The sequence below is a fragment of the Equus asinus genome, chromosome 7, assembly GCF_041296235.1.
Source record: "Equus asinus isolate D_3611 breed Donkey chromosome 7, EquAss-T2T_v2, whole genome shotgun sequence".
Lineage (NCBI taxonomy): Eukaryota > Metazoa > Chordata > Mammalia > Perissodactyla > Equidae > Equus > Equus asinus.
In genome coordinates, this window is record NC_091796.1 from 481,128 (window position 1) to 494,734 (window position 13,607).

The following is a 13,607-nucleotide window of genomic DNA, read 5'->3' on the forward strand; positions in this document are numbered from 1 at the left end:
AAAGCTCGATGTGACCAGAGAAGTGACACCACCAAATACCTGCTGACCGTGCCACAGTGACAGCCGTGTGACAGCCAGGTGTGACGACCGCATATGAAAAGTGTGACTACCTGTGTGACAGCCGTGTGTCACAACCATGTGACAGCCATGTGTGATAGCTGCGTGACAAATACACCTGACAACCTGTGGACGATCACACATGACAACTGTAGCTTTAAGGCTGCATGAGCTCTGCAGCTTGGCTGCTGCCCGCCGCCCGCACCCAGGCATTGGCTTTGCTCAGGAATAAGATCGGCATATCCTGCACGTGTGAGCTGGCGAGTTCCTGGGTCCTGGCTTTCGCTCCCCACCACGCCCGGCCGCCTGTCCACTGCCTCACACGCCTGCCGGCCCCACTCAAGGTCAGCGAATGCTTCCCCATGTCCCACTCGGTCAGGCCCACGAGAACATCTCATGTTCATGAGAAAGAGGAAATGACTCATTATTCATCTCACTTGCACGTGCGTTAACAGCCTTTTAATTCAATTTGAAATGCGCCCTTTATCCACTTCCGGAAGGAAGGCAGTGAACTGGAATGAGTCAAAGTTTCACTCCCACTGGGAATTGACATCCCAATGAACAATCAGCTGCAGAGAGGGGGAGCACAGCAGAGGCGGCTGGCCTGGGGAACCACCCGGAGATGCGGCCCCAGAGGGCAGCGAGAAGCCACCAACAGAGGACAGCTAGCTGCTCCATGGGCCCGGGACCCCACTCCTAGGCCCCGCTGCCACCACTCTGCATTGTCTCCCATCTGCCGTCTCTGAGGAGGGCACACACGAGGCTGCCAAATAGCGGCTCAGGGACACGACATCCCCAGGGTTGCAGGTCCCTGAGCTGGCTCTGAGCAGCATGGTCTAATGAGGTTTAGAGCTTTGCATGGAAGGATATAAAAGCAGGTGATTTCCAGCATCCTGGGCGCCAACTACAAGCTGGGGAGCTGTGGTGTGACTCCCCCATCCGTGCGCCCGGTCTTCCCACTAGAAGCCGGTCCCTCCTCCCGCCCCTGAGCACACTGCACAGTCGCCCCACAGAGTCAGCTGCTTTGACTGGACTAGGGGGTTAATTTGGCCGAAGTGGATCATGATATTATCCCACCGAGATTCAGCCTCCCATCCACGAAGGAAGCACCTGAACCTTGTCCATTCTGCAAAAACACCCATGTTACTGGCCAGCTGATGGGCGCTCGAGGGCGGAGCCTCCCCAGGATGGAGGCGACACCCCTTCTCTCTTCTTTCATCCATAAGAAGGATAGGTTTGGATGTTTCTTATTCTTCTCTACATTAATTTGCCTAAATGAGTCCTAGACGTTCATCTTCATAAAAAATAATGTTCCAATTATAAAACTAACCCACGGGAAGAATGGAAAATTGGGCAGTACAATAAAAGAGAAGGAAAAAATATCTTTAATCCCATCACCACAGACAACCACTGAAAATTCTGATCTTCCTTTGTGTGTTTTTACCTGTTGGCTAAATTCACACAGCGGTTGCACAGCAGCTGCAGCAGGTGCCGCCGGGCTCCAGGGCAGCCAGCCGAGCGGGCGTGGGCACCAGGTAAGGGGAGATGGGCAGGGCGCTGCGCGAGGAGGAAGGACCTCCACGTCAGGGGCTCGGGACAGCCCTCCCGGGGCAGCTCTCAAGTTCAGGTGTTCAGACCCCATTTCCAAGGTTCTCCTCTTGCCTCCCTCCTGGACAGTGAAACAGAAAGGTTTAGCAAGACTGTTGAGGACGAGGGCTGGGGTTGTGTGCCATCCGGTTGGAGGGGGACGGTGGGCGTGGAGGGTGGTGACACTGAGGACGCTGAGGAGACACCCACGTTTTCACTGAGTCGTGGTCCTTTGTTTGACACTGGGACCCGGTAGGAGCATGATGCTGTCTCTTCTTGGATTCCACTGGAGGTCACAACTCCCACCCCAACCCGCACCCCGTTTACACTGTGTGCAAGCACATGGGCAAACGGTGCATCACGCCTCACCTGAGGACGGGCCCTGACGTCTGCCATCTCCCTGTCACAGGACGTTACTTCAGTATTAATTTAGAGCCAGATACTGTCTCATGAATGCTGCGAAGAATGATGCTTTTGGATATTAAAGTCACTTTCTCTGAGAAGCGTTCCTTACCCCCAAGATAAATATATTTTAAGTTATATTACTAACACACAAATACATTTTCATTGTAAGAAATAACAAAATACAGACGCGTGTAGAGTAAAAAGTACGTGTCCACCTTCACCATCCCCTTCAAACCAAATCTATTCCTCAAGGTAACCACTCTTAAGGCGGACTTAATTATCCAGAACTTTTACTAAACTTTTATATGAAATCTGTTACTTTGTTTTTTTGCTGAGGAAGATTGTGCCTGAGCTAACATCTGTGGCCAATCTTCCTCTATTTTGTATGTGGGTAGCTGCCACAGCATGACTGATGGGTTGTGTACGTCCACGCCCGGGATCTGAACCCACGAACCTGGGCCACTCAAGTGGAACATGTGGAACTTAACCACTGTACCACTGGGCCAGCCCCCACCATTTTTAAAATTAACCTTATTTTGAGACAATTGTAGATTCACAGGCAGTTGAAAAAACAACACAGAGAGACCCCGAGTGCCCTTTGCCCAGCCTCCCCAATGGCAGCATCTTGCAAAACTGCAGCCCAATCCCCCAGCCAGGGTGCTGGCTCTGACCCAGTCCAGACACAGGGCATCCACCGCCCCAGGGCCTCCAGACACTGATCCCCTCCCACCTCTCCTTCACCCTGGCCACCACGCATCCGTCCTCCATCTATAACTCTGTCATTTCAAGAATGTTATATAAATGGCATCATGCAGAATGATGACTAGAGACCAGCTTATTTTACTCAGCACAACTCCCCAGAGATTCACCCAAGTTATCGGGTCTATCAATAGCTCGTTCCTTTTTGTTGCAAAGTAGTACTTCATGGAATGGATGTACCAGTGTATCCCTTCCCCCACAGAAGGACATCTTTTCTTTCCTATTTTTGACTTTTATTTCACTGACGCATTTCACTCCATTGCACTAATTGCTATGATGTTAAATAAAATATACGGATATAAAACTTGTTGTGCACTTTTTTTCCTGTTAATCTACACACAAAGATAGCTCCCTGCATCCAGAAAAAAAGGAAAGAAAGAAAACAGGGAGGGAGCCCACTTCCTGGCCGCGCCAGCCTCGGGCTGGACACACATATCCAGGGAGACCATTGGAAGTCGGCCGGCGGGGCGGCTGGTGGCTCAGCACACACACGTGCTTCTGCCCGAGGGGACGGCGGAGGCAACCTCGGTCTCGGGGATGGGGGAACCCACCGGTGCCCACTTAGCCAGTTCCAGGGGTCCTGAGCCCACCGTGCATGGCCAGGCCCTGTCCTCTGCTTCCCAACTAGGTCCTAAATCCAACTAAGCTGAATTCATTGAAAAGGAGACCTGGGTGCCTCTGCACACACAGCGCTGGGCAAGGTCTTTCCATTATTTTGAACCCACGGTGAGAAATACGTTTTCTTTTGCAACCCAGAACACACGAACTACGCCTGAGATGTAAGAAATGCTGGCCCTTCTCCTCTCCTCGGTCTCACTACAGAGATGCCAGCTGCACACAGAACAGTGTTTCCAGCCTCCCCACCAGAGACTCACCAGGACTCCTGTTGAGAACCTGAAGCCCCAGGCCCCAGCCCCCAACCACACTGAGCCCCTGGGTGTGGCCGGAAGCAGGTCAGCAGGGCCCTTGAGGGTTAGTGGGGCAGTCGGGATGCATCCACGGCAAGGACCTCAGCCCACACAAGGGGTGGGCACTGCGGAGACACCGGCCAGGGGCATGGGGCCGGGAAGCCAGGGCAGCCAGGCTCTGTCCCCCACAGCCCTCCCCAGGCCCTGGGCAAGAGGCCGCAGCCCAGGAGAAGGAAAGCAGCGTCAGGAGCACGGGGATCACAGCCTCTCCCACAGGCGCTAATCCTTTATAGAAATAAATTTGGCTCTTCAAGCCAGAATTTAGCAAGAAGCTGCAGGAGCATCCAGATTAGCCTGAGGGTTTCTGGGCTCCGTGGGGCCCCATATTCTAGCCTGCGAATTCACACGCCCAGCACTCCCCAAGTCTAATCTAAGATTGAAACCCCATCGTTTAAATATCTGAGAAGGTTAAAAATATCCAGGAAGCTCATTAAGTTCTGGGAACTGCCACCCGGGCTCCGGCTACCGCCTGCACTGGTCTGCCGTCCTCACCGAGTCGGCTTGTCCACGGGGAGGCAGGGCCGAGGCCTGAGGGACTGAGGGTCGGGGACAGGGCAGGTGTGGCCCGGAGGGCAGGTGTGCTGGGGGAGGCAAGGGGAGGGGCTGCTAAATCAAGAGATGCCATGATGCCCAGCCGCCCGTCCAGGACCAGCGTGGTGGGGATGAGGAGCTGCAGCCCCAGCCCGGCCCCTCAGGAGCAGCCTGGGAGTGGGGGCCGAGGGGGCAGTTTGCCGTCACAGCTGCGTCCAGTCTCGCTCTGTGAATTCTCTCGCACTGTCTCAGCTTCATTAATTTAATAAAGCAACGCAAAGGTCTTCTGTGCCGTTTAGACATTACATTTCAGTTAGATTTTCTAAACACACAATCAGATTACAATGTTGGGCATTTCCATTTTGAGTGAACGTACTACTGATGTCTCTTTTTACGAGACAAGTTTCTCCTCTAAATGTCAGGAGCTAAGACATTATTTTGTGCAGCCTTCTCACCCCACGTGGGAGGAATCAGAAAATATCAGCATTTAGCAGTTCTGCCCAACGTCTCAGGCCCTCGGGACGGGGACGCGTGCTCACAGGACTGGGCACCCCCCCCCCCTCCCCGGTTCTTACGGTGACTCAGTCACACGAAGCTCCCGATAGCCAGTCTGTGTGCTGCTGGTCAGTCCCACTCCACCTGCCACAGGAGGAGGCCGAGCTGGATTGCTTAGAAAGATTCCTTGTACCAGTGCCGTGACTCTGGGTGGACCCTCCAGCCTTCCTCTGGTGATCTGTTTCCACCTGACATTCAGTTCCAGGGGCTCCGCAAAGTGGTCTCGAATCCAGGTTCCATAGAGTTTGTTCTCACAAACAAACCTGCTGGGTAGAGGAGCCCAGGAAAGCCCACAGGTGCCCACAGGTGGGGCAGGAGCGGGCAACTGGCCTCTGAGCCAAGGGCCACCCTCTCTGTCTCGTCCGCTTCAGCGCCCCTTGAAGGGCAACTGCTCTCAAGAAAGCACAGGACGGTGAAAGAGACCCATAGTGTTTCTTCAATGCCCAGTGGACCCCGCATGCCCCTCACTCTGCGGGACACAGACTGATCCCCTGTTAAAAGGCAGGCTCTGATGCAGCCCGGGGCCCTGACCAGCCCCAGGAGTGGAGGCTGTGGCTGTGGGGCCAGCCTTGTGCAGTGGGGGAGGCAGTCACCGGTTCCCCTCCCTGCACTGCTGCCCTCCTCAGTCACAGGCCCAGGGGCTGCCTGACGACATCCCTGCTCAGTCTGATAGTGAGTGACCTCACAGGCAGTGGGGGAGCTCCATGCTTCGGCCCTAAAACATCCCTATTTCTCGTGAAGTTGCCCATCAGTACACAGGCACTCAGGCATTTAGACACACAAGGCCGTTCTTCTCGGACCTCCTGGAGCCGTCTCACTGGGAAAAGCCACCATGCTCATCTTTCCAGTCCCGGGCGCCCTTCTCCTGGCTTCTCCCAATACCCCGGCACCCACACCCTGGCGATGCCCCATCTGCTCCCCTGCACACCCACCCCCACGCAGCCGCTCTCGCTGCGGAGCCGAGCTCTCCCTCCCACTCCAGACACCTGCAGCCCCGCCTGCCCTCCTGCTGCCTGAGGAACAGGAGCTTCTTCCAGGAAGAGCATCCAGAACCGCGGGGCCAGAGGAGGAAGAGGCTGCACGGAGCCCTCCCGGGACACTCGGACCTCACCTGCTTTTGTCAGGGCAAACCGCGACATTTTATCATTTCCTGCCAGCCTATGTGTTCTACACAACCTGTTAATTATGGCACATACACCTGTAATTATTAATGCAGCTCCCAGCCATACACTGGGTAGAAACTCTTAATTATAACCAAACAATTAATCAGCCAGCACATATTTTCTGAGCAGCTGGCATGCGCAGGACTCTGTGCCAGGCATTGGAAGGAAAAATTGCACAGCCTCCCGCTTCTGTGCCAGCCAAGAACTCGCTTCCCTCCTTTTCTTCCCATGCCTACAAAAACACCCAATTTTTTCCTTAAATTATGGAAATCTCAAGTTATAAAAAAAAAACTTTTGCAAAGTGAAATACATAAATTGTAAGAAAAAAGGAATCAGAACACTATTTGGCACTGGTCTTGGAAAGAATCTCAAAGAAGTTTTCATAACCAGCCCCCAATTAAGATACAGATATAAGTCTTTTCTTGGCAACACTGTATAATCCTTAGTATGAGTGTGGCTGGTCGGCCCCAGGGATCCACAGCCAAATGGATTTCACTCCCCAAATGTGCCACACTGGCCCTCAAAATTCACAGTTTAAAAGAACCCACAGCAATTCCATCCCATTGACTAAGTGGGAATTATTAATGAAGTGAGGCCTTTGCAGGCAGCTGTACACGACATTCAGTCTCAGAGAGGAGGGGAGGGGAGAGGAGGGAAGGGGGGGAAGAGGAGAAGAGGGGAGAAGAGGGGAGGGAAGGGGAGGGGAGGGAGGGGAGGGAGGGGAGGGAGGGGAAAGGAGGGAAGGAGACAGGAGGGGAGGGGAGGGGAGAGGAGGGAAGAGGAGAAGAGGAGAAGAGGGGAGAAAAGGGGAGGGGAGGGGAGGGAAGGAGACAGGAGGAGAGGGGAGGGGAGAGGTGGGGAGGGGAGGGGAGAGGAGGGAAGAGGAGAAGAGGGGAGGAGAGAGGAGGGGAGGAGAGAGGAGGGGAGGAGAGAGGAGGGGAGAGGAGAGAGGAGAGGGAGGAGAGAGGAGGGGAGGAGAGAGGAGGAGAGAGGAGGGGAGGAGAGAGGAGGGGAGAGGAGAGAGGAGGGGAGGAGAGAGGAGGGGAGAGGAGAGAGGAGGGGGAGGAGACAGGAGGGGGAGGAGAGAGGAGGAGAGAAGAGGGGAGGAGAGAGGAGGGGGAGGAGAGAGGAGGGGGAGGAGAGAGAAGGGGGAGGAGAGAGGAGGAGAGAGGAGAGGAGTGGAGGGGAGGGGGGAGGAGAGAGAAGGGGGAAGAGAGAGGAGGGGAGAGGAGGGGAGGAGAGAGGAGGGGGAGGAGGGGAGTGGAGGGGAGGGGGAGGAGAGAGGAGGGGAGGAGAGGGGAGGGGAGAGGAGAGGAGGAGAGAGGAGGGGAGAGCAGAGAGGAGGGGAGCAGAGAGGAGGGGGGAAGAGGGGAGTGGAGGGGAGGGGGGAGGAGAGAGGAGGGGAGAGGGGAGGAGGGGAGGGGAGGGGGGAGGAGAGAGGAGGGGAAGGAGAGGGGAGGGGAGAGGAGGGGGAGGAGAGAGGAGGGGGGAGGAGGGCACTCTTCTGCTTAAACCTGTCGGGTCCGCGGGATCCGTCCTGGATTTCTCGGCAGAAACGAAAACTTCTCAGACTTGGTCCCTGCGCTTTCATCCCCTTGAAGACGGGATGACCTTGGGGGGTTCACCGAGCTGATCTCTCCCTTTCGAGGGCTGCCCCCGAGCAGGGCCGGGCAGCGAACCAGCCTTCCTCCTGCACCTCCGCGGAGGCACCTCCCAGCGGACGCATTCCGGGATTTACCAACAGTCAAAATCCATTTTACAACTGCCGCTTGCTCCAAACGCCGGCCTTGAGAGCCGCTTCAGGAAATCGCGGTCTTTGCAGCCCCAGGAAGAGGGAGGAGAAAGGGAGGCTCCAGGCAGGGAAAAGAAGGACTTTCCAGAATTCTAAAGACCAAGTAGAATCCAGTGGAGCCCAAACCGAGCTCTGGGCTGGGGGGTTTCAGACGAGGTGACAAAGAGTGACAAAGGCAGTCACAGCCCACGTCTGCGGCTCTGCTCGAAGAGCCAGAAACCAGAAACTAGAAACCGAATCCCCTGGAAGGAGGCGGGCTGCGAGTGCGCTCCGCTGTCCCCCCGAAACCGCGAGAGCGCAAGCACGCGCGCACGCACGGACGCCCCGGGGTCCCCGGAGACTCGCGAGCTCAGGGGAGGGCTAGGGGGGCAGAGAGAGCCCAGCTCGCCCTGCCGGACGCCCCCCGCCATGCGCGCCGAGGTTCCCTGCGCCCCCAGCCCCAGCACCCGGTCCATGCTCGGCGGACGAGCGTGGGAGCCCCGCGGCCGGCTCCGGCGGGGAGGCGCAAGGCGCGCCCGGGCTCCGAGTTTGCAGAAGCGAGGCTTCCCCAGCCGGGCTCCGTCTCCCGGATTCAGGTCCGCGCCCCAGGTCTGCGCCCGTGCCGGGGGGAGGCAGGGCTGGGAGGGCGGCCGTGAGCACATGTCCGGGAGTGTGTGCGTGTGTCGGAGGTATGCGTGTGTGCGCTGGCCGGTGCGTATATGAAGGCGGCAGGAAGCGGTGAGGAAAGGGCACCAGCGCGCCAGGGACTCGCCCACGTCCCGCCCCGTCTTCGCGGGAACCCGGTGCGCCCACCAAGCAAGCCAGGGCGGGCGCGGGGAGAGCCCTGGTCACCCACTCGGGTGCCCCGCCCTGGTCACCCCGCTGGGGCGCGGATGCCGCTTCGCACCTCCTGTCCTTCCTCTCACCTGGGCTCCGGCAGATCCGACGCGGACAGACGGGGCGGGGGCAGGAACCCAGCCCCGGCCACGGCCGCTCTGACCTCCATGAAAGCGCACGGAGCGGCCGAGCACGCGCGCCTCCGACCGGGCGCCCGCCGGACTCCGCACCCAGAGCCCTGAGGGGGGCCGGGGGCGGTGCCCAGAACAGCCCCGCCCCCGGCTGCGGGGCCCGGGATGGGGGCAGGACGCTTCAGACATCCCTTCCCAATCTCTTTCGCCGCCCCACCGCGCAACCGAGTAAAACTGCGCGCGCCGGACCATTGCCGCTACGGGACAGGTGCCTGCGCCCCCCTTGCCCTGCTTGGACCCCCCACCCTCCAGCGCAGACCTGCGCGCCCCCTTCCCCGCTCCGGCCCCGAGAGACTCCAGTGTAGACCACTCCTCCCCCGCCGAGCCGCCTGTCCCCGCTCCGGCCTCAGGAACCTACAGTGTAGATTCTCCTGCGTGCCCCTTGCCCTACTCCTGCCCAGAACCCTCCCGTGTAGACCCTCCCCGCCCCTGCGCCCGCTCCGGCCCCAGGACCCCCTGATGTAGACCTCCGGCCCCACTGCGTGCAACTTTACCTCGGGGCGGGACTCCGCGGGCTGCCGCTCGGCTCTCAGGGCCGGCGGCCTCCTCGAGGCGGAGCGCGGCGTCTCGGGAGCCCGCAGCCCGTGGAGTCCGGCGCCGCCCCGCGCGCCGCCCCTGCCGGCCTGGCGATCCGCCCCGACGCGGTGGCGCGGCGCCCCCTCGCGCCGGCCCTGGTCCCAGAGGCGAGCGGACCCCCGGGCGCGGCTGTGCGGCCAGCAGCCCGGAGCCTGGGGCTGTGTCCACTGGGAGCCAGCCCCCGGGGGCGCATGGGGCGCGGACTCAGCTCTGCGCAGCACGCCCACCAGCGCGGCAGGCACCGCAGCTCCCACGCGCGCCCGCACACACTCCCCGTGGAGGCATAGACCCCCTCCCATCCCCCGTAACCGCACCCCAAAGCAGTCCTTGCAGTAAGGGGGCAGAACCAGGAGCTTTCCACGTGGGCGCGGCCCTGAGGGCCCTGGGGAAGGCCACTTGTGGGGTCTGGAGACGCTTGGCCGGTCACCAGGAGAGCCTGCTGTGTGGGGCCAGCGATGCCAGACGCGTCTGTGTAATGGATCTTGGATTACGACATTCCATCTCTGATGAGGGATGTTCCATCATTTGCATTAACAAGAAGGAAATGTTCCTCCCCAGTTTGAGGCTGAGCACCCAGACCTTGGGAGGAAGGATTTTTCTCCATAGAAACACCCATCGAATTTCAGAGCAGGAGAGGCCTGACCACCCTGGTCCTGAAAGGCCACCTCTCCCGCAGGAAATGAGGACTTCTGGGGCCGCTGCGTTTGCCAGCAGAGTCTGCCTTTCCGGGCAGTTGCTGCCGGCTGAATGGATATTGTAGCTGTTGGGGCAGAACTTGGAGAGAATCCCTTTAACACGGAAGCCCTCCAACCCGGAGGAACACCCGCCAAAACATCAATAAACAAACATCTTATGGAAAGCTCTCCTGGAGCCTGGACCACAGTGATGCTGGCAGCTGGTGGCCTGATTCCCATATGCATGAATGTGGATGGGGAGGGACGATTTCTACACGGAGGCGACGTCCAGACCCAGCTCCACCCTGCTGCCTCTTGCAGACCCTGTATCTTGCACCTTGTATCAGGTCCCTGGTTGCTGTGACATGCAGGGTGGAACTAGCCCGTCACCTACCTTTTCTAGATTCTAGACCTCTGTTTATCCAGCCCACACGCTCACCAGCCTTTTCTGCCACCATACCACATTTTCAGTCAACCCTGGGTTTTTAGTCAACAGAAATCTCTAGCTCTCTCCAGTCTACTTGTGCAGTTGTGTTTGATTTTTCCTGATCATAATTTCCAGTCATTTGGTTCTTTAAAATCTGGTGCAGTGTGTTATAATTTGTTCCTATTAAATTTTATTTTGTTAGTTCTCACTAACCTTTTTTGGTGAGCCCGTCAGGTGTTTCAGAACCTAAGTCCTATCATGCAGCATATTAGCTCCTCCCTCACCTCGAGCCACTGGAAAATTGTGAGTCCACGTCGTCAGTACGGTCCCTGTTTTCTAAAGGAGGGAGCGTCCTCGGGGCCCCGGGGCTTCCGCTGAGCTCTGCCTCCCTTTGATGCTGACAACCAGCTTGCCTTGAGCCTGGCCTTTGTGCCAGCCACAATCTACCTCCCAACCGGACTGTTCTAGCAACTCACACTTCCCATTTAGTTTGGGAGAAGTCAACGGAGACTTCGTCGAAAGCCTTTCTGAAATCAAAAGGTAGCTAATCAGGCATCTGAACTGGTAAGTCTACCCATATCACCAAGAGAGAGGGCCAAAAGAAGTGGTCTAACACGACTTTTGTAGAGTTGGCCGACTTTCACCCTTTCTTTTTGAAACAGCGCAGTGTAAGCTCGCTGGCCCAGGAGGGTGAGAATCCTGGTCCAGCACTTAGAGGTCTGTGTGTCTTTAACCAAGTCCCTCACTTCCTGTGCCTCAGTTCCCTCAGCTGTAAAATGCGATGATCATAGGACCCACTGCAGTGTTTGGGTAAGTAAGTGAGTTAATCCTAGGACACATCTGGCCCATAGTAAACAAACCGATTATCCCCATTATTTCAGGCACTTACAACACAGTCATGATCTAGAGTGTTTTAGGAATGTTGAAACGAAACCCTGAACATGTCCGAAAACCGGAGTCTGGGGTCCTTGGAGAGGGGGGGCTGCCCTGCTTCCTCCTGAGGACGCTGTGCCCGTGGAGTGAGCTGAGGAGCGCGTCTGTCGACAGCCCTTTTGTGGAAGGCGGCTGTCTCCCCATCACCAAGTACACACCTTCAGTGTCTTGGCGAGGACAGCCGGGTGTGCGCCTCCTTTTATTTAAGACTTGCCCTGGTTGTGTTTCTCACCTCCCTTGGCCCCTTACTCTCCCTCATTGTGTGCATCTCCTTCCATTTTGGTGCTTTCATTGCTTTGTTTCTGGACCTCCACACCCTTCGCTCTGTACTTCTGATCGCTGTTGAAATTGTAGTGAGGGGCTGATGCTGAGGGTGTCGGCCACACGTCCTGGGACCCAGCACTGCCTGTAGTTCATGGATGCATTGCTGGTGGTCCACGGGGGATTGCAGAAGACGGTGTCCATTTTTCCCCGTAGACTCTTCACTGCTTTTTCCAAAGAATACTGACTTCACGGCCTGATTGACGAAGGGGCAATTTTGTGTAGCTTCTGTTTTAGGAGAGGAGCAAACGTTTACAGAATGTTTCTGTATGTCATTCACAGTCATTGGAGAAAGCTGGTGAACTGGGGCCAGCCTGAGGCCGAGCGGTTGAGTTTGTCGCTCTGCTTCAGCAGCCCAGGGTTTCACCCAGTTTGCATCCTGGGTGTGGACACGGCACCGCCCATCAGGCCACGCTGAGGCGGCGTCCCACACAGCACAACTAGAAAGACCCACAACTAGAACGTAGAATTGTATACTTTGAGAAGAAGAAGAAAAGAAAAAAAAGATGGGCAACAACTGTTAGCTCAGGTGCCAATCTTGAAAAAAAGGAAAAAAAGAAGTTAGTAAACTTTCAGTGAAAAATACGAAAGAGAAAATAGGAAATGCCCTGCCGTTCCCATCTCCATCATTCAAACTTCATGAGTTACCGTTTTGTTACCAGGACATTTTGGTCTTTTCTAATGGAAAAATATGTTCTGTTTGTTTATATACAAATAGCACTATAACATGAGCTGGATCTTCACCACGTAACAGGAAATGAGCATTTCAACATTTCCTGGTTCCAACTTCATTTTAAACGCTGGCATAGACTCCGTCCAGCAGCAAGGACCATACTTCCACTGAAACTCTACCGTTTGACATTTATGTTTTCTCCAGTTTTTCACTGTTATGAAATACTCTGCCATAAACATCCGTGTGGGCATATCTTGACCCAATTTCTTGACTATGGTAATGTATTGGTGAATACCGGCTCTGTGTTACCTGTGGAAAATCCTTGTTGTGAATGGAATTGAAACTTCACTTCTTTGAGGAAACAGTTTGCGTGTGTATTGACTTATCTCCGTCTCAGCAGGTGGAAGCCCCTTGTGTAGGGGCCTGTTCTGCTTCTGCTTCCTTGTCCGCAGCAGCGGGCCTAAATTTGTCTAACGACTTCCTTCACCAATATTTTCCAAATTAGCAATTTTCTTCTAGATATTTAACTATAAGTCTCACGAATTTTCATTTCTTGGATGCTTTTCAAAACAAGATGATACATCCCCTTGTTTTTTGTGTCACAGCTTTACTGAGATGGAATAAAGACAGATACCATAAAATTCACCCAGTGAAACTGTGTAATTCCGTGGTTTTTAGGATGTTCCCAGAGTTGTGCAACCATCACCACAATCGACTATAGGACATTTTCGCCACCCCTGAGAAACCCTGCGCCCTTTTTGCCTCCCACCCCCTCAGCCCCTGGCTACACTGCCGCCTTCTGTCTGTGGGTTCCCTTCTCGGTGCTCAGAGCTTGAAGGAACAGCTGGTGCTTCGTCTTGGGGCCGGGAAATGCTCTCAGAGTTTCCATGACGTCTTGTCTGCTCCTGATTCTGTCGTCTTTCAGATGCTCCTTTCTTTTCTTTGCTTATCTGCCTGCTTCTTAGCTTTCTTTTTCTTTCTTTCCATTTCTGACACCCGTCACCCTCCCTCTCTGAACCTTGAGGCAAATGAGCCCCCGCTCCTCCGACCTCGATCCCCGCGCCCTTCTCCAGGCCTGACTTTCCCTCGCTCACTCTGCTGCTGCTTGAAAACGTTTCTCTTTCCGCATTTCTATTCTCTGATTGTTCTTTCTCTTGAGTGTTTGCAGCCTTTTATGTC

General features: G+C 55.8%; 1 protein-coding gene across 8 annotated transcripts in view; it reads right to left on the bottom strand.

Moving 5' to 3' along the window:
- Positions 1-10,512, bottom strand: part of KCNG2 (potassium voltage-gated channel modifier subfamily G member 2) — an 87,437-nt gene extending 76,925 nt beyond the window's left edge. For 3 of the 8 annotated variants that reach the window (XM_070512805.1, XM_070512799.1, XM_070512802.1), the window contains exon 1: positions 8,723-8,897. The gene's annotated coding sequence lies outside the window, so the exon portion shown is untranslated. Of the gene's footprint in view, positions 1-1,501; positions 1,723-7,539; positions 8,645-8,722; positions 8,898-9,318 lie in introns of those variants that run through there. The other 5 variants (XM_070512806.1, XM_044744007.2, XM_070512804.1 and 2 more) reach the window with 5 other exon arrangements.
- Between the last annotated feature and the right edge of the window lie 3,095 nt (positions 10,513-13,607).